The sequence below is a fragment of the Armigeres subalbatus genome, chromosome 2, assembly GCF_024139115.2.
Source record: "Armigeres subalbatus isolate Guangzhou_Male chromosome 2, GZ_Asu_2, whole genome shotgun sequence".
Classification (NCBI taxonomy): domain Eukaryota; kingdom Metazoa; phylum Arthropoda; class Insecta; order Diptera; family Culicidae; genus Armigeres; species Armigeres subalbatus.
The window spans coordinates 209,985,642-210,008,482 of record NC_085140.1 but is presented as its reverse complement, the minus strand read 5'-3'; the positions used below and the strand labels follow the sequence as shown (position 1 = coordinate 210,008,482).

Genomic DNA, 22,841 nt, shown 5'->3' with positions numbered 1-22,841 from the left:
GGATGCCATCGCACTCTCGTTTTACCGGCTTAGCCTGCCGGTGGGCCTGTACTGGATTTTGGAAAACTATTTCCAGAACAGTGTACTATTATATGAGACCCATGCCGGTTAGAGAAGCGTTCCTATTACCGCAGGAGTTCCGCAAGGTTCAATACTGTGCCCGATATTATGGAACCTTATGTTTGACGGGGTTCTGAAGCTAAACTTCACTTCTTAAGCTTCACCGGTGATGTAACCTTAAAGGTCTACGGGGAGTCAATTCCCGAGGTAGAACTGACCGCCGCACACGCGATCAGCACGATGGATGAGTGCTAGAGGCCTGAAGCTCGCTCACCATAAGACGGAGGTGGTAATCGTCAACAACCGCAAGTCGGTTCAACATGCAGTGATTCACGTGGGTGAAGTCGCGATTGCATCAAAGCAGAGTTTGAAGCTCTTTTAGGTCGTAAGAGACGATAAGCTGACCTTCGCCAGTCATGTCGACTATGCGTACAGGAGGGCTTCGACTGCAGTTGCGGCATAATCGAGGATAATGTCCAACAATTCCAAGGTGTGTGCCAGTAGACGTAGGCTACTGGTGGTGCCTAATTTCTGGTATCTGTTTGCAGATTTGCCTTCATCCCTTTATAAAAAAAAACTACTACAATAGGTCGAAAACACAACTATAGGGTTGAATATTACAGAGGGTTCCTCTTCATCCTCCTGTCTTTTATTCTTTATTTCTATCTTCTACCTTCTTCTAACTTCTTTTTTATAAGTGATGGGATTCGGCTTTACAGTCTCAAAATTGTTCAAACAATAATGTTTTAACTGCCCGACGTTTCGGCTGTGTTTGGCAGCCTTCTTCTGGGGGGAAATTAGTTTTACTGTTTTCGTTGTTTTGTTACACTGTAATCTTGTGTCGTGTTGTCATTCATGTTTTATATTTTGATAGTTAAACAGGGTCCGTGATTGATAGTGCGAACAAATTAAACAATATTTTTTGATTAAATCCACGATAATCAAAATATAAAACATGAATGACAACACGACACAAGATTACAGTGTAACAAAACAACGAAAACAGTAAAACTAATTTCCCCCAGAAGAAGGCTGCCAAACACAGCCGAAACGTCGGGTAGTTAAAACATTATTGTTTGAACAATTTTGAGACTGTAAAGCCGAATCCCATCACTTATATTAAACAGTCGAGACACCATAGAGACTTCTTCTTTTATTTTTCTTCTTCTATGGATATCCTCCTTTCCTCTTACCTATATCCTTCTCCTTTCTCTCCTTCATTGTTCTCTTTTTTCTTGCTATTTTCTTCCTTTTTTCTTCCTTCTTCCTTTTTTTCTCCCACTTCCTTCTTTCTTCCTCTTTTACCAGAATAAAGAATATGTGCAACAAAATTAATTGAAATCGGTCCACGGGTTCAGAAGCTACACTCAATTGATTGTTTTCTGAACAATACACCTCACCTTCACACTTTCCATCTCGCTCGGAGACGAGCCAGCCTCGGGCTGCAAGTCTCTTAAATAAAGACAAAAAAAACCCTCCATCTTTTCTTGACGACTTTCTCTTCACCTCTATAATCTTCCCATGAGGAAAGAGAATGCGTGTACCAAATTTGGTTGAAACGTGCCGATGGGCTCAGAAGTTACATCCTCCTTTCTCATCCTCCCTCTTTCCCTAATCACTCTCCTATTAAATCGTCTCTTACAAAATATAGTTGAAATCGGTCCTGGGAGTTAAAAGTTACACTGAATTGTTCGTTTTCTAATCAAAACTTCTACCTTTCGCCTGGAACTGTTTCAAACGAGTGAGTGAGTGAGTGAGTTCGAGTGAGTGAATGAGTAATTTAGAGTGAGTGAGAGAGTGAATGAGAAATAGAGAATGAATGGGTGAGCAAAAGTGAATTAGGGAATGAGTAAGAGTGAGTGGATTCACTTCCGTCTTGAGTGCCGTCACCTTGACCGTCTCGTCTATGACTTCCTCCGTCAACTTCTTGTAGGCAGCGCCCTTTTGCGAGACACCCCGCTTCAGCTCGAGGATCATCTCGCCCATCCTGGTACGTCTTATTGGACGTACGTCGGCGCCGAGTTCACCGAGCTTGACGTCACTCCTCATCGCCTTCAAGACGTCCGAGTACTTAGCCTCGTCCGTTTTGATGACTAGGGCTTCGCCCCTGGAGCGATTGGCGCCTACCCTAGACTTCTTGCTACCCTCATTCGCCTGGGCCTTCTTTTCGGCCCTTGACGTCTTCGGTGTCACCCCCCTCTATTTCCCTGGTCTGGTGCGGCTGAGAGCTCTCAGCCTGCCGTAAACCCTTACCACTGTCTTTCCTAGGTGGACGGACCTTTCCATGTCCTTTCTCCCCCGGTTTTGGAGGTCCCCCGTTTTTGTGTCTGCTCCGTTAGAGCAGTCACCCTCGACGTGCCCGCGAATACTTGAGATTCAGTCTGGGTAGACTTTGGCACCACCATCTTCGATGGCACGCCCACGGTCGATTCGATCTTGCCCGAGTCCGCGAATCCTTGGGCCTCAGTCTGGGTAGACCTCGACTCCACGGATTTTACGGGTTTACACTTGGCCGTCCCGACCGCCCTCTCCAGCTTGGCGTCCAACATCGACTTTCGAAATTTTAGCAAGCTCCTCTAAAACTTTTAGGTTTGTGTTTTTCTCGGTGTTTCGCGGCCACACTACTCGATACGGAGGCTGCGCACAACTGTTGATTTAGCTTTGCTGCGTCGCAGCATACAGTTGTGCGTTGCTTCCGTATCGAGTAGTGTGCCCCCGAAAACGCGAGTACTTTAAAACATGGATTCCGTGAGGAGTGTCCTTAAGGCTCATACACGCAAAAAAAAAGCGTTCATGAATTCGTGAACTAACGAGTTCACGGTGTATTTTTTCGGGAACAACAGTCACGGATTCGAGAATACAGTCACGTTTTCTGGAACGTTCTGGAAAACGTGACTGGTGTTCCAGAATCTATAAATTAAATCACGGTGTATTTTTGCTGCTTCATGAATTCGGGAACGCTTTTTTTGCGTGTACATACGGTAACTCTAGGTCAAATGTGTACCATTCCTAGAAAACTGCACGAGGAAGGCACCCGAAAAAACTAATGCCAAAGCTTTGGGTGCGAATATACTCAATCCCGCCAAACACCCACGGAAAAGCACTGGGCTTAGGAGGGGCTTATCCCGCCCACAATGGGCTACCCGACGACAAAAACGTAGTTAGCACTACTTTTTCTTCCTGTCTTCGGTATCACTTCACACTTTTGGTACACCCACTCTGGACGGGAAGGGGTAGAAAACCGCAGTCTTTTCCACCTCTATGTACGACCAAAAAGCGCGGAAAAACGCTGGGGTTTGCTTCCTCGTGTGGGATACACCACACCGCAAAAAAAACGGAAACCCCGTGAACACCGAGAAAAACACAAACCTACATAAAGATCAAACATGGAACAGCGATAAAAGCGTCCGCATTTGAATAATGCTCAATGTAAACTCCAATAGCTAAAAACACAAGTTTTGCAAAGGTCTTATACAGATCTGCAAAACATCTGGGATAAAGTGAAATGCGACAGTTCCTTTCGATGATCCGAAAAGTCAACTACTAATCGGCCCAATAGACCAGCTCAAGCGCTAGTTCAAGCACAACTTGAAATTTCTGAAAGCTTTCGCTAGGTCTAAAAAGAACTAAAATAGAATATTACATAACCTGTCCTCAGTAGAGCTGCTGTATTTTGGTGGATTAGTCGTTACAAGCGATTATGTACATGCGAAATCCAAACTCTAGAAAAGAAGTGTATGTTTTAATCGAAGAAAATTCTATAGAAAATATAAAAAGTCTTAGAATAGTTAATGTTAAATGTTCAGTATTTTTGGCGTTTATCCGACAACAACGGCGATACCAAGATGAATACACCACTACTGTATTCATCTTGGGCGATACTGTTGGCTGAGAAAAACATTCCACTAAGTTTCTACAATTTATTTTTATCAGTGCGACGGCTAAGCTGAGTCAGTCCCAAAACCACAGTTGCTTTGAATCAAATATATTGCAAGAAAGCTATACTTAAGAGAATCCCCCCTTTTCAAACTGAGAATGCCTTGCTCGCACTGTTCCAACATTTTCTGAAGTCACACAACTGTAGAAGCACGATTCCCTTCTGACACGGTAGCATCTAAATTGTTTTCGAAGTTAAATTACAGCATGCTTCTTTTATTTCAGCCCCCTAATCAGCGAAGGAAGCAAAGTGCTAATAGCAAAGCGATTACCCATCGCCGTAAGTCGGTTTTCTTTCAGCAGCTCGGTTCTTCCGGCCCCACAGTGTAACGTGACGACTATCAAAAGAAGCATCCTGATTAATAATGAACCGTTGCTAAACTTGACTCGACTGGGAAGTGTTGTATTTCGGGTGCTCGACTGGAAACGCACCCGGCTGCAGAGCAGCAACAACAGCGTGGCATGGTGAGGTGGTAAGATGCTGAAAAGTTTCTGAGATAAGGGAACTGGCGGGAAGAAAACATTGCACAAAGATTGAATTATTTGCGGCTCAAACTGACATTTAGCCGAGATTATCATAAAGTTGTGAGAAAAAGAAAGTTATCAGCGAAAACAAATTTAATTTTTGGTGTCGACGGTGGTAGAACGGAGAAACCAAAGAAGCCAGCCGCTGGCCAGAAGTTGATTTTAAACAGCATCGAAATGGGAGTGAACTGTGCGAAGAAGCTGAAGAAGTAGGTGTTTTTATGGTAATGAAGCGCGAAGAGATATAATACAACGCGTAGGGTGGTAGTGAAAAGTGGATCAAAAATAAGAGAAGAGGCGTTGGTCGTGGGTGGTGAAACGTACCCGAGGTGACGACGAGACAACCGCCGAGAAGAATTACGAGTAGAATAATAATTTTATTCAGCCCTGCAAGTCCGAGGAAGTCAAAGAGAGCTGCAGAACTGAAAAAATAGCGACGGGACTCTGCGACTGACGTCTACTTTAAAAAGGACTCGAAAAGCCTTGTGAATTAATAAATCTCTGCGTCCTTGACGACATCGTTTGCTTACTGAACATTGCAAGACAGAATAATCGATGCTGAAAAGCGGGGGGAGATTCAAAGGAAGTAATTTATCGCTCACATAACGTTAGCAAAATTCAATATTGGAGGTCGTCCACAATTTCCAACTGTTTGTGACTTGGTGGGACAAAACCAATTTATTGTTGATTGTGCTTGGAGAGTGGTGGATGCCAACGGCAAGTGAGAGCTGACCGCGAATTTATCTCAAGGCAGAGCTGAGCATATACCGAAGTGAACAATCAGGTTAGTATGAATATTGAATTACACATAACTTAATTCTGAATACAGAATGCTAACAAAGCTAATGGAATGATAAAGCTTAAGTTAGAGCAATGATGTAGCAAGGGACTTGAGCTACCAATAAATGTTGAACTCCATTTGAGCCAATCACCGCAGACTTCATTAATTGAGTTTGATTGGCTTTTTTCGGTGACTTTTGAATAATAAAAGGCGTTTTTTGCGTTTCGGCTTACTTTTCTTCAGCCAGCATCAGACATAATTCGCTAATGCAACCCATTTCCCATCCTCTTCTTCTTATTATTTTTATTCTTCTCATTGGCATTACATCCCCCACTATGACACTGCCGCCTCGATGCTTAGTGTTCATTCAACACATCCACAGTTATTAACCGCGAGGCTTCTAAGCCAAGGTACCATTTTTACATTCGTATATCATGAGGCCAACACGATGATACTTTTATGCCCAGGGAAGTCGAGACAATTTCCAAACCGAATATTGCCTAGAACGGCACCGGGAATCGAACCCAAACCCCCCTCAGCATGGCCTAACTTTATAGCCGCACAGCTTACTGCTAGGCTAAGAAGCGCCCCATCCTTGGTCCAACTAAAGATTGGTTTCTTTGGTATTTTAGTCTGAAATTTATTTCATACCTTTATTTAAGTTTTGTTCGGAATTTCATACATATTTTCCTCAGTAACCTACTGGTTCATAAGTTCGTTTGAATTTCTCCCAGATTTGTTTCAGGTACTCTTCTAGGAATTCCTCCAGGAAATTCATCAGAAAATACATCAATAATTTATCAAAATAATCTTCCTGGGTCTCAAACCAAGAACTCCATCGTAAATTTGTTCAGGAATTACTTTAGGAAATTGCCCAGGCAATCCTTTGGGAACTCCTTCGAACACTCCCACAAAAATTTCTTTGGAAATTCTTCCTGAAAAAGGAATTTCCCGGAGCAGTTCTTGGGGGAATTTTCTGCAGAAAAGCTTGAGAAATTTTTGTGGGAATTCCGAAACGAATTCCTGAGGAATTCTTGAAGAAAATTCCGAGGGAACTTATAAGGAAATTTCTGGAGGAATTCTTGACGGAATTTTTGGAAGAAAGGTGGGAAAGCGTCTAGAAGATGTTGCTGCGAATTCCTGGATTTTTTTTTCGAAAAATCCTGGAGGGTTTTTTGGAAGATTTTTTATAAAAAGCTTTGGGAATTCCGACAGAAACAGAAATTTTACATTGAAATTTTGAGAATTCCGGCAGCAATTTCCATATGAATTTCAAGGGGAATTTTCAAATGCAACTCCAAAAGAGTTTTGACGAAATTTTCGAAAGGATATCTGGCAAAATAACTAGATGAATTTGCAGACAAATTTTTCAAGGGTTTTCCCGAAGATCTCCCGAAGAAAAAATCCCTGAGCAATTTTCTGGGAGAGTTCTTGGAGGAGTTTTCGAAAAAAAATCCCGGGGCGTGAGTAGGAGGGGCGTCGAGGGATTTCACGTGAACTTATGAAGAATTAACACTTGAAGGTTCAAGACATTTTTTTTAGAAATCACCGAAAATATTTTTAGCGTAATTCACCATTAAATCATTCACAATAAAAATGTTTTCGGTTTGTTGTTTTGAGACAATATTGCGCATTTAAGGGTTGGTAAAGAGATCATGGTGGAATTTTTGCAGTAACTTCAGAGAGAATGTCAGAAAGAATTCACATGGAAGTTTCTGAATGATTTGTGGAAGTGGGAAGACGTGGAAATTCCTAAGGGATTTCCAAACTGAATTGATGAAGAAATCACCGAGGAAGTAAGGAAGCTTTTCTTGAAATTCTTAGAGGTATTTCCGAACGAATTCCTGGAAGAACTTCTGGAAGAATTTGTGGATGCATTTCTGGAGGAACTTCCAGAAGAATTCCTGGAGGAATTTCAAGAGCAGTGTCTGGTGGAATTGCTGGATGAGCTTCCGGAGGAATTCCTGGAGGAACTTCTAGAGGAATTTCTGGAGGAACTTCGGGTGAAATTCCTGGAGGAACTTACAGAGGAATTCTTGGAAGAACTTCCAGAGGAATTTCAGGAGAACTTCTGGAGGAATTTCAGGAGTAATTTCCGGATGAACTCTTGGAGGAACTTCTGGATGAATTCCTGGAAGAACTTCCGGAGGAATTCCTGGTGGAATTTCTTGAGGAACTTCCTAATGCACTGCCGGAGAAACTTCCAGAGGAATTCCTGGAGGAACTTCAAGAGGAATGCCTGGAGAAACTTTCGGAGGAACTTTGGAAGGAATTCCTGGATGAACTTCTGGTGGAATTCTTGGAGGAACTTCCGGGGGAATTCCTGTAGGAACTTTTGGAGGAATTCTTGGAGGATCTTCCGGATGAATTCCTGGAGGAACTTTCGGTGAAATTCCTGAAGGAACTTCCAGAGGAACTTCCGGTGGAATTCCTGGAAAAATTTCTGAAGGAATTCCTGGAGGAACTTTTAGAGGAATTCTTGGAGGAACTTCCAGAGGAATTTCTGGAGGAACTTCCAGAGGAATTCCTGGAGGAACTTCCAGAGGAATTCCTGGAGGAATTTTCGGAGGAATTTCTTGAGTAACTTTCTAATGCATTGCTGGAGGAACTTCAAGAGGAATGCCTGGAGAAACTTTCGGAGAAGCTTCTAGAGGAACTTCCGGAGGAATTCCTGGAGGAACTTTTGGAGGAATTCCTGGAGGAGCTTCCGGATGAATTCCTGGAGGAACTTCCGGTGAAATTCCTGAAGGAACTTCCGGTGGAATTCCTGGAAGAATTGCCGAAGGAATTCCTGGTAGAACTTCCAGAGGAATTCTTGGAGGAACGTCTAGAGGAATTCCTGGAGGAATTTCCAGAGGAATTCCTGGAGGAGCTTCCAGAGAAATTTCTGGAGGAACTTCCGGATGAATTCCTGAAGGGACTTCATGATGGATTCCTGGAGGAGCTTCCGGATGAATTCCTTGAGGAACTTTTGGAGACATTCTTAATGGGAACTTCCAGAGGAATTCCTGAAGGAACTTCCGGAGGAATTCCTGGAGGAACTGCTGGAAGAATTCCTGTAAGAACTTTTGGAGGAATTACGTAAGATTTTCTAATGCATGAAATTGAATCACTCACGCCGCCGCCAAACGGCATGACGCCTCCATGCTACTGCCGCTGGCTGAAAATGATCTAGCACGCCACCGCCGATAAAATCTCAATAGTCCAACAGGTCTGGATTGAATATCAAGTGAAATGCTGTATGGAATTTTTGAACAAACTTCAAAGGAATCCCACGAAACCCAGTCAACACAAGAGCGTATATGATGATACATAAGATGCTAAAGTGGAGGCGATATAGGCATATAGGCCTCATACAACATGTATGTATATCGCCTCTTAGCATCTCATGTTGCATTATATGCGATTATGTGTTGACTGAGACAACCCCTGGGAAACTGCTGTTCAAGGGGTATCTTCTTTCGGAATTGTAGTAAGGCAGCTTAGAGGATTTTTTTCGAAGGAACTCCTCATTGAGTCTCTAGTGGAATTCTAGGGATGCATTTTTGAAGAAATTACTAGGAATAGAGCATAACTATTATATCAATTGAATAAGTAACTGATAAAAATAACAAAATAAATAAAATAAAAATTACTGTTCAATCAAATGATGCTCTTTTTCGTAACGCTGCTTATTTTATTCCCAAAAATAAAAATTTCACCGCGAGTGGATAGATTGGAACTAAACTTTCTGTAAACTTAATTTAACAGTTTAACATCTTGTGGAAATTCAATTTAAAAAAAACACTATTCACATGATGGAATTATTTAACTCCTTGGGGAAATATTCTAGTTCTAGAACTGGAACTAACTTCCTTGGTAAATTCGTTTTAAGCTTACAATGGTGTTTAAATCAGATGTAAAATTATTCCGTAGCTTATGAAACAGCCCACGCATCAAAACGGGGAAGGACAGTTTGGCTGAATACCATTTGGCCGAAGGCCACTAGGCCGAAAGATGTTTGATCGAATATACCATTTGATTGAACAGACCATTAGGCTGAAAGTCATTAGGCCGAACAGGTCATTTGGCCGTATAGGACAGTTGACCGAATAGATCATTTGGCCGAATATGTCATTTGAAGAAACAGATCATTTGGCCGAACAGACAATTTGGCCGAATAGGACATTTGGTCGAATACGTTATTTGGCCGAATAGGTCATTTGGTCGAATAGGTCATTTGGCCGAATAGGTCATTAGGCCGGATAGGTTATTAGGCCGGATAGGTCATTTGGACGAAGAGGACATTTGGCCGAAAAAGTTATTTGGCTGAATAGATCATTTGGACGAAGAGGACATTTGGCCGAATAGAACATTTGGCGGAATAGGTTATTTGGCCGAACAGATCATTTGGTTGAATACGTCATTTGACCGAACATGTTCTGGCAAATGACTTTCGGCCTGATGGGTTTCTGGAAAATGTTTTTTTGCCAAGTGGAATTCGAATGGGTTTCGGCCAAACGACCCTTCTCCGCGCAAAAACTTGACTTTTTGAAGGCAATATAACGACAGTAACACCACTTGTCATAAGACGAGTTTGTACCATTCCATTTAATTCCATCACTTGATTGTACCTTGACAGATACGTATTTCGACCTCAACAGTAAGGTCATCTTCTGTGTCTTGAACTTGACTCGACTCAGTCGAGTCTCGTCATATGACAAGTGAATACATTGCACTAAAAAGCTCAAAATAATTTTCTTATCAAAACAGTAACACGCAAAACAGTAATGAATTTGATGTGTAGTCTCGAGAGCTTCCTCTAGATAAAAAATATTGAAATTTCAACTAAAATTCTTTATAAAATTTAACGATATTTTTTTTTGTGTACGTACTATCGAGGTATGCCTGTAATTAAATTGATTTTCAATTTATTTTATCAACGGTTGTGATAAATGTACTTATAGAATTCGTTCAATATCATTTTATTCGGTACGCACTCCGCATTTCCTAGCTACGAGAGCCGCTGTCAGCTAATCAGCTTAGAAACCTCGGCATATCTGAAAGGATTTAGACAGAGCATCTACCGTCGTCGATATTTTGCAAGGTAGAATCGATTGTGAACTCTACTGCGACAAATCAACGTCAACATACAACCCCGACAACTGCGGTATAACTTAAGGTGAGTTACGGCGGCGTCCAAAAATGGCAGCCACAATGGCCGTGCTATCTCTCACCTCGCGTTTTTGCTCGCACAAATGTGAATATTTAGGCGGTTAGCACATCTGGAAACCATTTTTTCATGTATGCTGCAAGTGAGCAAAAGTGAAAAACTACTTTTTGCTTTTGTCTGTCGTTTACTTTTCAAGTTATGTGCCCTCAAAAGTGCTATGTAGATTTGAAATTGGGCTCCAACGCGATTCACCTTAATGCTAAGGCTTCCTTTTCGCTACACAAACTATGGTCTATGTAGTGCAATTGATGCCCTCCGCCGGATCTTCAAATCGTTTTTCACCGACCAGAACAATTGATGCACGTAGATTATAGTTAATTAGATTTTATTAGATTAGATTTACAGAGATATTTTATTTTTGCATTGAAAATTTATTTATTTATTGATTTGATTTATTTCTACAATTTATCTAGAAAAAAAGTCGGTTCTGCAGAATGATTTTTGTTTTTTTTTACAGTTTTGCAATACATTTTTTTTCCATCAATTAAGTAAACAAACAAAAAATAGCACAAATTGCCCTTTCCATTTATCGAATGAGAATGAAATGAATGAAATGGAATTATACGAACTCTTACGAAAAACCATTTCATCGAAGAGATAGAGTTTTGATTTCCAGTTTTTTCTAAATTTTCCAATCCATCGTAAAAAGAAGAAGAAAACGAATATAGGGGACCTGGGGGTAGGACGCCCACGTTAAGGAAAATGCCATTTTTATCAATGAAAACCACCATTTCAGCCAGTTTTCATCAGCGCATACTAAAGAACAGCATATCTGCGACTGACTACCGATGACAGATATCTAATTGTACATTTTATTGCACAGAAATTTGATTTTTAAAAAGCACCCGAAAAATAAAATTGATTTTGAAACCATGCGGGGTGAGATGCGCAAGTGGATGGGTTAAAACGCGCATGTGTTTATCGTACTGATTTTCATTTTAATTGCCTACATTAAGGCAATTAACCGAATGTTTCAGCTGTTTCGGTCATACGAAATGAGCATGGGCGTACTGCCCCACACCGACCTCAGAAGTCTGAAGGCCCATCAAATCGTTTTAAGACCAATTTTGACGACGATTTTGTGTGGAAACATAAAGAACACGAGTAAGCAGCATGGCTCATGGCTCAATTTTCAATTTACCAATGAATAACAGCGATAGAAAGACTAAATTTCACCGAGCTAGAATTGCATCAAAACACGCAAAAACATTTTTCGAGTTTTTCATGTGTAACTAGAGAAAAATCATGAAATATATGTATCCAATGGCAATATTTTCATTGATTCATCGTATAGACTATTTAAAATAATCACAATGGGGATATTTAACCTTATTCAGGGGTGGCGCGTTTTAACCCCTATGGGCGTGTTACCCCCACTTCCCCTACCTACATTAGCAAAAATTGGACTGTCTAATCTTGAGTAATGTGCGGTTGGGCATATGCAAACTTTGTTTTATATTATTTTTTTCGATCGTCATTGGACTGTATCTAGTCTGTTGGTGTAATTCAAGAAATAAGGGCAGCTCTTTTGTGCTGTTTTCAGCAACCAAATTATGAATCCCTCACTATTTACAGTGTCGCATTATAGTTCAAGGTTGCTAGCTTTGAAAACATCTGATTCTAGACATTTTTATGTTTTCTTTAAATAGGTATTTGTATTACTTTGGTAAAATTCAATTGTTTTATTCTAATTTTTTGCTCGCAATTTGTCAATTTATTTTTCGTATTTGCAACTCCTCTTGTATGTCATGAGAAATTTCAAACTGGTAATTTTTAAAAATTCCAATGTTTTTAATCATTGGTTGACGGCAAACAACAAGTTGAGATACAGATTTTTAATCACGCTTACCAAAGGCTGTTTCTTCAGTTCATCTGAGTAAAAGTATTCTACCATGAAGCCTTGACTCGTAAAAAAAACCCATGTCGGAGATGTAATCAACGTATGCTTACTGATCGTCTTCTGTGTGACGTAAAAAGGCAAGAAGTAAAAGTAAAATTGGAATGCCGCCTGCAAAGGCTTTTGGAAGATAGGAATTTATGGAGCTTTATTCATTTTGACGAAGGTGTTCCACATGAAGGCCAGCAGTCAGCTAAGTCGGGCCGGCAAGGGTTCAATTGTGATGCTGCTAGTGATGAAATGGATTACGGTACACGGTATGCATAAATACAGAACGGTAGGGTATTCGGGAAAGTTGCAAAAGTTGTAACCTTCGAAGATGTATTCAAAAATTAAAAACAATCCTTTTATCGGTTTTGTATTTAGTCCATCGTAATAGTAGGCACCTGTAGTCGCGATTTATGACAATAACATACACGAGAATTCATTTAAGCTTACGATGTCGTATGTATTGCAGGGTCTTTACTTCTTAAATCATTAGACATGGTTCGTCAATCTAATTTTTGGCGACCTTAGTGGCTGTAAAATATTGATCGTATGGATTTGGTGCTTGATTACAACATTAAAATTTGTAATTATCTTCAAAATCGCTTAAAGGAACGCATGTACTAGTTGTGGCACTATTCCTTATTTTGTTTCCTTTTATGGCAAATCCCATGGTTTTCTTATGGGATTAGCCATATTAATATCCCAATTGGGATTACCAGTGTGACATTTGGTGCAAAGGACGTCAAAATTAAGTAAAATGATTTTTTACAATAATGTTTTTTTGTTTCCTACGGATATGACTCACTTATCTAACCATATTTTATGGTGATTTCATGTGTCATTCGGTGTTAAATGCACCAGTGCGACAATTGCGACAAGCCTAATTTAAAACTATAGTAACCGATGTTCGTCAACTGATCAACCGACGTCAACTGATAAGTCAAAGTCAAACATGTCGAAGATTTCGAGTTAGATCGAATTGGTTAAAATAGACGTTGACGAAGAGGTTTTTCAGGTGCGTACCGTGGATAATCAAAATACGGACACACTCAAACTTCGGACGCTGGAACGGAAGGACTAATAGTTTTTGCTTGTTTTAGTATTAGTTACATTTTAAGACATGCTAAAACAATGCGACGAAGTATTTAAAAGACAGTCTGAGCTGTGCAGTTAGAATTGTTTTCAATAATTCTTCCCGGTACTGTGTAATCAGGTGTCCGAAGTTTGAATCTTTGTGTCCGAAATATGAATCCAACCCCGCCGGTGTCCGAGGTTTGAATCAAACAGAAGCCGGACATTTTCATAAATTGCAAACATTCTTTGCAATATTCTGCACGTATTAAATACGTAGTTCAAAGATGAATAATGTACTCAGTGATTGCAATGGTGATTTAAACGGTGTGATTTGAAATGCGAGTTAACAGGATGATTGTATATCAGAAAGTGCTTAAGCGTCCGAAGTTTGAGTTTGCACGGTACATATTTATTTGCGACAGTAGTTCTGGACAATCGATGTGGAATAACTTTCCAGTAAACATAGCTTGAGCGGCGATGTGGTTAGTGGTTCGATGCTAATCCAACGACAGCGCTCCTCCTACGGTGGCAGGTTTGTCGGATCACGCCACCTTAGAGATAGAAGATCGTGTCTTAGAAACATTCGTTGGATGGCTTCGATTGTAGCGATCCAGGTGACCTGTAAAGACCACCAAACAACAGCGGATGATTCCAATACTGATCGCACAAGGGAACAGTGCAGTGATCCAAAGCATAGCGGATTACAGAATTCGTCGGCAATTTTGAAAACAAAATTTAATTGACGATTAGCTCGGGCTACAATGTCATCGTTGTGAGGGCAGTATATCAGTCCGTTATCCAGGATAACGCCTAGATCCTTAATGTGCTGAATCTGGGTAAGCGACCTTCCAGACAGGACATAGTCGAAAATGAATGGTGCGTTTTTAATTCAATACGTGCATCTAATAATAGACAATTCCCCAAAAGCAAATACAATGAGAAGATCTTTGTAGATTTGTATGTACAACTTATTAAAACCAAATATTATGCTTATGCAAAGTTGGTTTACGTGACCAAATTGCTTGTTCTACACATTTCTCACTTAACCTATGAGTGTTTTTTGCCCTTCGGGTCACTGGACAAGGAAATGCCCCTTCCGGTAACTATCGTTCTATAACCATTATCGATTAATAATCACTCGACTCGATTAATTAATTATAGAACATGTTATTTTGACGTAGGACTCACGTCTTTCTTTACTATACTGGGTGTCATTTAGATTTTTGGAAATCGAGAGCGTTACACTGGAAGGGAAGATTTTGAACGTTACTAGCGCCTTTATCTTTCGATGGATATTTAAGATTTATATATCAATCGACTCGGACACTCTCCAGCAATTTTCCAATTTTATTGAAACTGAAGATTATTAACGATAAGCTATTGAAAATTTCAATTCTTGTAAAATCCAGTAAAAACTTCATATGTAACCAATCCCGTGCATTCCTAACACGGACATCAGAATGCGGTATGTCACGGGCCTTCGGGTCTATCGGAAGATTTACTTTGTGTATAAAAGAAGCAGTGTCTGCCGTGTGCGAGTCATTACAATTTGAGACAGCAGCGCGTACTAACGTGCTTTTAGCTCGCGCATTTCGTTTCGTTCGTTCGTTCGTTGTGTTTACCAGCGACAGCATGCAGTCACCAGCGGTAGAACTGCCGGTGGGTCTGCGAATATGCATGAAAGAAGTGGACGCATTTTTTGTCATTTTGTGCTTGATGATGGTCGGATGCAGTGGTGTCGGTTGCGATGGATGCAATCGCCCATCGTAACGCTCGGAGTTCACGGCTAGAGGCCGATGTTGGCTGAAGCAGCGAGGGCAGGATGAAGAAGAATAAAATTAGAGAGATTTGGTCTGCTCATCCAGGTGATTGGTTTCATAATCCACATGATCCCGGGATGGGTACGAGTCATGTCATATGACTGACCATATGTTAAGTTTGTGCTTGTGCTTGGTACTAAACGACACGTACCTGAAAACATGGTTATCTTATAACAGTTCTGATTCCCCAGCAAACAAAATCAACTACACTGATGAAAATAAAAATTTGATTAAAATAATTACTTTCATTTGTTTGCAGAAGGCATTAGCAATTAATGATGCACAATCAGCAATAGTGTTAATATCCATTTTAGATTAGAAAGTTTCGCTGTATTACTTGTAAATGTTTGAAAAAAGTTCGCAAAAAATAATTTCCAAAAGAATATTTAAATAAACTTTATCTTATTCTTTGTTTTGCATTTTCTGAGAAATTGTATTATTAACCTTCTGTCTGTGCTCAAAAAAACTTACGTTGTCTGTGCTCTGGGGTCAAATTGACCCCAAATTGAAATTGCTATAACTTGTTAAATGTTTGGCCAATTTTGCATTTTGGGGGCTGTTTCGAAAGATAATTTAATAATCTTTCAGGTCGTAATCAAAGATTGACTATAGGTGGGCGGGTACATCGCGGGGAGGGGTTTTAGGGAACAAGGGTACAAAAACAATGATTTTTTATGCTTATTTTACTTATCTTCGAAAATCCTACCCATTTTGAACTGTACCTTTTTTAAAAAGGTTTTGCAGGAAGGCGTATGCTTTGGCATGAGGTGTTGATAAGTTTCGAACTTGGCCACCAGGTGGCAGTTTATTTGAATTCATTATTTTAGACTACTCAAGATATTCCGGTACATAGAATTCTCCTCAGTGTAAATATCCTTACCGCACAAATTTAAAATTTGGTAAAATGGCGTCTTGATTAAAGGTCGTCTAGTGGGAATGGACTGTCTAGTGACGGAAGCAATAATAAGGAATTTTACAAATAGGCGGCAAATTGGCTGATCTTTGGTTACGCATGTAGACCCAAAGGCCTTATATTCTGTGAACACATTCTATTATTTGCAGCATCGCTGGAGAAGGTTGAATACAAATAAAACTTTTGATGAACTCTACCACAACATTCATATTTGCCAAAAATGCTACAAACCAAAATACATCAGATCTCACATGGAACAATATACTCAATTATAACAGCTCACTAGCGCCGCATCTTGGAGGAGGGCTCATTATATTGAGCACCGCTTTGTAGTCCTGGACATCCTGAACAATGTTGCCGAATACAGCTTGAGTGTAGGTATGAGGGATCTCAAGCTAAAGCAATATTTCAAACATGCAAGAATATTGCAAGTACACTAGCGCCTCCTATTTGTAAATTTCCTAATTATTTATTCCGTCACATGACAGTCCATTCCCACCAGACGAACTTTGTTAAAGACATCATCTTTACAAATTTCAAATTTGTGCGATAAGAATATTTACAATGAGGAATATTCCATACATCGGAATTGCTTGAGTAGTCTAAAATATTGAATTCAAATATACCGCCAGCTAGCGACCAAGCTCTAAACTAATTAATGCCTCATGTCAAAGCACCCGCTTTCCTGCATAGCCTTTTTGAACAGGTGCAGTTCAAAATGGGTAGGATTTTCAGATATAAGTAAAATAAGCATGAAAAATCACTGTTTTTGTACCCTTTTTTACGAAAACCCCTCCCCGCGATGTACCCGCCCACCTATAGTCAGTCTTTAGTAACGACCTGAAAGATGATTAAATTATCTTTCGAAACAGCCCCAAAAATCCAAAATTGGCCAAAAATTAAAAAAGTTATAGCAATTTCAATTTGGGGTCAATTTGACCCCAGAGCACAGACAACGTAAGTTTTTTGAAAAAAGTACACTGTAGAGCATATTTTCAAGATTTTTCAAGCGAATTTGCACCTAGGAGACAGATCTCGGCGAGTTTTACCAAACTACCAAAAATTAGGAGAATCGGTCGAAAACTAAAAAAATGGCAGCCACTCAAAGTGGCCTGGGGTCATATTGACCCCAGAGCACAGACAAAAGGTTAAATTTGACGTAGCCTTATTAAACTTGACGTAAAGTTTGGAATCAAAACATTGAATAATTTTTCGTTGACGTATTAGCAGTACTTCCTCTATTTTAGTAAGGTTACTGCTGCTTGACTTGCTTCATATTGTTGTGATTTTTTCCAGCAGTAAGCACACATATTAGCAAAAACAAGCAACGAAATTGGTGCTGTATTTCTTTGTTTGGAAAACTGGACAGTTCCCCTAAAATAGCACATTTTGTCTGAAGTCTGAAAATTTTATAAATAGATTTTTTAAACTTCAAATACTATCAAAATTAATAAAACAATATATAAATGCCCTACATTTGCTTGAGTAAATAAGGGTTTAATAGTTGGAAACAAAGCAATTCTAGTTATGTATTTAATTATTAGTTTTATTTCCAGATAAACAAATTGCTAAGCGATGACCATGCTGACAGCTGTCAGCTGTCAGGTGCGGTTGATGGTGGTAGTGCGTTACAGTGCGTTACGAAGTGGGTAAAACGGGAGTGGGTAAAACGGGAATAGGGTTGTTCATTGTTTGGACAGATATGTTTTCGTGTTCTAAACTCAGCTTCATCATACTACTCATTCAAAAATAGAAGAAATATTGAATCAAATATGTACAAACTATTTACAACGAAATGAAACCTTTTTAGCAGTTCACTGCACGAAGTTGCAAGACCTCGTTTCACTCCAATGTCCCATATTTGTTATGCTTTCCGGAAAATTTTGGCTGACAGCTGCTCAGGTATGAAAAAAATGTCACTTATTGTCAGTTTCGCTGGTAACAAAACGCGCCGATTACTTTTTAAGCACCTTTAAAATCGTCGCCAATATCATTATTTTCAATCTGTGTTAGTTCAAAGCCAAATTATGAAAATATGCATGAAAAATAGTACTAAATTTCGGGAAATAATGTGATTATTGAAATCAAACAATTTTGTTCACAGTTGATCTGACAGATCTTATTGCCATTTTTGCTGGCGATGATTTCGGTGACGATTTGCCTTGCGACGTTTTCAAATAGTCGCGGCCGATAAGGTGGGAAATTGATAATAGGGGGATTCACTTAACGGCGTAGGTTGCTGTGTATCTGTTTATGGAAATGTTTCACAGGCGATTTGAAATATGTCCCTTGTGATTGAGTGTGAAACATTTCTATAATCAGATACACAGCAACCTACGCTGTTAAGTGTATACCCCTAATATCTTTGCGGAAAATTAAAAAAAAAAATTTCGCAAATGAAAATTACAGCTTTATTTACTTCACATAGCAGGTGTTTTTAGCCGTAAGAAATTTAAACGACTTGCCAAGTCAGCACGGGGAGACTGGGGTGACTTGATCCTCTTTTCTGATTTCCGATGTATCACAGCCAAAAATAAATAAACATACGCGATTTCCACACAGACTCTCTAAGAAATATAGTATTTAACTTGACTGATGTATAACAGTCTATAAATTATTGTTGTTATTGATACACAATCGATTTTATGGAGTGCTGTCAACAATCGACTTTTAAAATATTCGGGGGAGATTGATCCCTCTCAAAGAACTTGCTTTGATAAAATTAGAAATGTGCCTTCAGATTTTTAAAATATTTTTCCTTCGAAATACGCAGAATTTTCGAATTGATGTGCGTATACATGAACGATTTTTGTTATTTAATTAGACAGCACATGCAATTTAAAAATTTAGGGAGACTTGATCCCCTTTCTATGATATTTACGCAATAAATAATTTTCCCTGCCAACCCTTCATTGAATCTGTCAAATCTACAAAGAATTAGAAGCCTGTGAACAGATTTATAATTCTTTGATTTTGTTCGCCAAAATTTTGTATGGATGACTAATGGAGGATCATATCCCTAGTAACATTTTGGTTTTATACTGGTTTTATAACACTATTGTAGAGTAAATTATGGTCTTCAAGAGTGTTATAAAATTTATAATGTTACTTGGGATGTCCCCAAATTTAGGCAATATCTTTAAATCCAAATATCCTAAAACTTTAATGGAATGTCGACATTTTCATCAGCACAGACCATTAAGTAGTACTGGGAGGTAGTTCCTGGGGGAAACGATGGTGGAGCCCAAGGGAGTTTAGTCGGTATTACCGGTATGGTCGAGTCCGACACTCCAGTACACTTCAGTGTGGTAGTTTGGCAACTACAATGCACGTGTACTGGGTTAGTGTGTAAATGCATTCTCCCTTGGCTTTGTGCTGTGAAAAAGCGAAAGCATTTGGTCGAATACAGACCATTTCATTTTTATTATATAGAGAAGAAGATAAGAAGATAGATATGTACTACACCATTTAAGAAAAAAAAATCCAATTTTTCGTACATAGAGTCATTGCATTTGAATCTTATATCAACTTCCCTTATTTAGAATACTATTAAATGGTTTCGCTAACAGTAAGTTGAATGCCTTAGGATCTATAGAAGCTAGGATGGGATGAAACAGCACTCGTTATCCAAACGACGAAGAAAGAACACTCTAATAACTATATCTACACCATGCTGCGATCATGAATCAAACAGATTTTATTATATTTTTAACTGTAAAAATAGTTAGTGTTAGGATGAATTCCAATTTATAGAATATAATTCATTTTCCTTATTATTTTGCACTAGCAGACCCGACGTCGTTTGGTTCCATGTGCTTGATTATTTTTCGAGTTATGAAGAAATTGGTGTTTCCTTTGTATGGGACCCCTCCCTTTCCAACGGGGGGAGGTGTCTTGAACCATCTTAAGAACCTTTCCCGGCCCCAAAAACCTCTGCATACAAATTTTCACGCCGATCAGCTCAGTAGTTTCCGAGTGTATAAGGGTCAGACAGACATAAATTCTTTTTTATGTATATAGAAGAAGATTGCAATTTGATCCGCCTTATTTTTAAACATTCTCGCTGTTCTAATTGATAGATTTATGTATCTGATGTTGAATAAAAATAATAATTATCAAGATAGTACAATCAGTAGTATATCGTAGGTAACTTAAAGCCTGTCCACGTTAAATTTCGGACACCCATATTCAAACGCGATTTTTAAATATTTTTTCCAACCACTGAGACGATCTATTCACATGACAGCTCAATCTTTTCGCTTTACTGCTGCCTTTAGCATGTCTTAGCTCTTGTTCGAAATAATGAAATAGCGACAAATCAATTGAACATTATCTAACTGTCCGAAATTTAACGTGGACAGGCTTTATTAGGAGGTTAAACAACAAAAAATAATATTTTTTTAACATAGTAAGAAGTGAGGTTGCCGTTCAACTATGCACTGTTTGCAGAATAAATTATTCTGTTGCTTGCCCATAAATTTGTCACAATTTGCTAGGTCCCCATTAATATTCTGGGTTCAAAAGGCGGAGATAACTTTTTTTTGTCGGTGCCCAGGACATCAAACCGCCAAACTCAAATTAGTAGTACGACACTTTCTCCATTAGGTCTAATTGAGTTTCCGGAGTATACAATTTATGCACATCACGACATGCCAGCCCAAAACAAGCCGCTGCTTACATTGACAACAGATACAAATTACTGTAAATTCTTCCAAGCTCCAACCACAAGACGTGCGAAGCTTTCAAATTGAATAATATGCAGATCCTGCGCTGACGGCATGATATTATTATGTAGGGAGCATAGCGTATCACCTATCATGTGAACAGTTTTCTCGGAAAACAATATAATCCAATCACTTATTTATAGGTTCCAGAGACGTCGAAGCCAAGATAGTAACGTTCGGAAAGCTGAAGCCCGATGCCTACGGGCGAGGAATCAACTTGCTTGAGCAAAAGATAGCAGGAAGACGCCTCTACAGCGACAACTACTACTGCTACTACATACATCATAATGCTAATGAAGAATTTTGCAAAATAATCCAGCACATGTGAGCCTGCACTAAGGAAAATGCTCGGATGTTATTCAATATCGTCATGCTGCTGTTCGGCATGGCTGGGTGTTAACACGTCAAAAGATCAAGCGACACCCGCCCCGTCCATCGGCGCGTTGGCGTTTGGCGAGTAACGACCCTGGTTCATGCGTGGGCACTAGTTTCTCGTGTCATGGGGTCATTGTTAGGGGACGTTGTATGTTGCAGAGACGCGTTGTATGTACTGAATATGCTTTGTTGGGGTTATTTGTGTACAAAATTAGCTTTATTGAATCAGATTAATTGTAATAAATCGACTTCCCTGGAGACAAATGAAGCATCGTGGGGGATGTATTAGGAAACAGAAAAGAAGAAGGAAAGAAAATAGAGTGCCAATCCGGAGATCGCGAGTTTAATTCTTGGTCCGGTCTAGAATGTTCTCGGGTTGAAAACCTTATTGACTCCCTGGACAGTGTATTGTAGCATATTATATTTCAACATCTTCTTACTTACTTGAACAGGCACGCAATAAATTATCCTTTAGTAGTCCCTTACATACTTTCCCACGATACGAAATCCTAAAGTAGTAACAATTAACAAAACCCAGATCCTCATATTCCAACCCATAAGTGTTCATATTTTATACCACTAGCTTCGTGGAAATAGCTAATAACCACTTAGCAGTACATGCACAATTACTTTTCACGCATACAAATGATTCCATAAACATTTTTTTAAATCATCTAGATCAGGGACTCATGTTCACGTCTTCTTCTTCTTCTTCTTCTTATTGGCTTTACATCCCCACATTGGGACAGAGCTACCTCGCAGCTTAGTGTTCATTAAGCACTTCCACCGTTATTAACTGCGAGGTTTCTAAGCCTGATTACCATTTTTGCATTCGTATATCATGAGGCTAACACGATGATACTTTTATGCCCAGGGAAGTCGAGACAATTTCTAATCCGAAAATTGCCTAGACCGGCACCGGGAATCGAACCCAGCCACCCTCAGCATGGTCTTGCTTTGTAGCCGCGCATCTTACCGCACGGCTAAGGAGGGCCCATCACGTCACTTCTGAAATAACAACAAACCTAGATCCCACAAAGCTGATTAACTTCATATGTAATCTGACTCGTTCTCGCGACACAACTCCTACACGTTTTAACCCTAGGTATCTATACTGGATTAACTAAGGCTTTGCAATGTCCTCAGCATCGACATATGTATCATGTGAACCCAATGTTTTTACATACAAGATATTCAAGGTACTCCAAAACATGTTCGAGCTCAACCAAGGTATCTATAGTCGATTTTCTATATCTCGACATATTTTCCTATGTCGATGGTCTGCTCGGTCCCTTCGATCTGGCTTTCTACATCTCAGTAACATCCCAATTTATATATCTCTTCATTTCGATCCGTTTTGGTCAAATTTTCATTGGAATACTTTCTGCCTATGCAGATATATTCAAATTTCTAGACTAGTAGAGCACCTTGGGACAATAATAAACACATGGGAAACAAGAAATGACATAACATTATTTTGAGCTTTTCTGTTTGAGTAGAAGTGAGCTGATATAGGCTTCCTCCATCTTCTCAAAG

General features: G+C 39.5%; 1 protein-coding gene across 1 annotated transcript in view; it reads left to right on the top strand.

Moving 5' to 3' along the window:
* The first annotated feature begins 4,543 nt into the window (after window positions 1–4,543).
* The window catches only part of LOC134211567 (uncharacterized), a 722,476-nt gene continuing 704,178 nt past the window's right edge, over window positions 4,544–22,841 (top strand). Inside the window, exon 1 of the mRNA XM_062688552.1 lies at window positions 4,544–5,305. The gene's annotated coding sequence lies outside the window, so the exon portion shown is untranslated. The remainder of the gene's footprint in view (window positions 5,306–22,841) is intronic.